This window comes from Eimeria mitis, genomic scaffold (genome assembly GCF_000499745.2).
Source record: "Eimeria mitis Houghton genomic scaffold, Emh_scaff1688, whole genome shotgun sequence".
Classification (NCBI taxonomy): Eukaryota; Apicomplexa; class Conoidasida; order Eucoccidiorida; family Eimeriidae; genus Eimeria; species Eimeria mitis.
In genome coordinates, this window is record NW_013570004.1 from 4,578 (window position 1) to 5,032 (window position 455).

The 455-nt window shown below is 57.8% G+C and overlaps 1 protein-coding gene across 1 annotated transcript in view; it reads left to right on the top strand.

Moving 5' to 3' along the window:
- The window catches only part of EMH_0041830 (uncharacterized protein), a gene marked incomplete at both ends in the record, with an annotated part of 10,458 nt that overhangs the window by 4,396 nt on the left and 5,607 nt on the right, over positions 1 to 455 (top strand). The gene's annotated exons all lie outside the window — the stretch shown is intronic.

Here is a 455-nt window from a genome sequence, read left to right on the forward strand (position 1 = left end):
TGCTGCTGCTGCTGCTGTTGGAATTCGTGTTGCTGCTGCTGCTGTTGCAGTTCGTGCTGCTGCTGCTGCTCTTGCACTTCGTGCTGCTGCTGCTGCTCTTGCAGTTCGTGCTGCTGCTGCTGCTCTTGCAGTTCGTGCTGCTGCTGCTGCTGTTTCAGTTCGTGCTGCTGCTGCTGCTGTTGGTGCTGCTGCCGTTGCAGTTCGTGCTGCTGCGCTGCTGCTGCTGCTGCTGCTGCAGTTCGTGCTGCTGTGCTGGTGCGGTTCGTGCTGCTGCTGCTGCTGCTGCTGTTGCAGTTCGTCCTTCTGCTGCGCTGGTGCTGCTGCTGCTGATTCTGCTGCTGGTACTGTAGTTCGTGCCTCTGGTGCTGCATTTCGTGCTGCTGCTGCTGCTGCAGACAGCGCTTCAACAATTCAGGTTTGCTCGAGTTACCTCCTTTAGTTTATGTTGCTGCTGC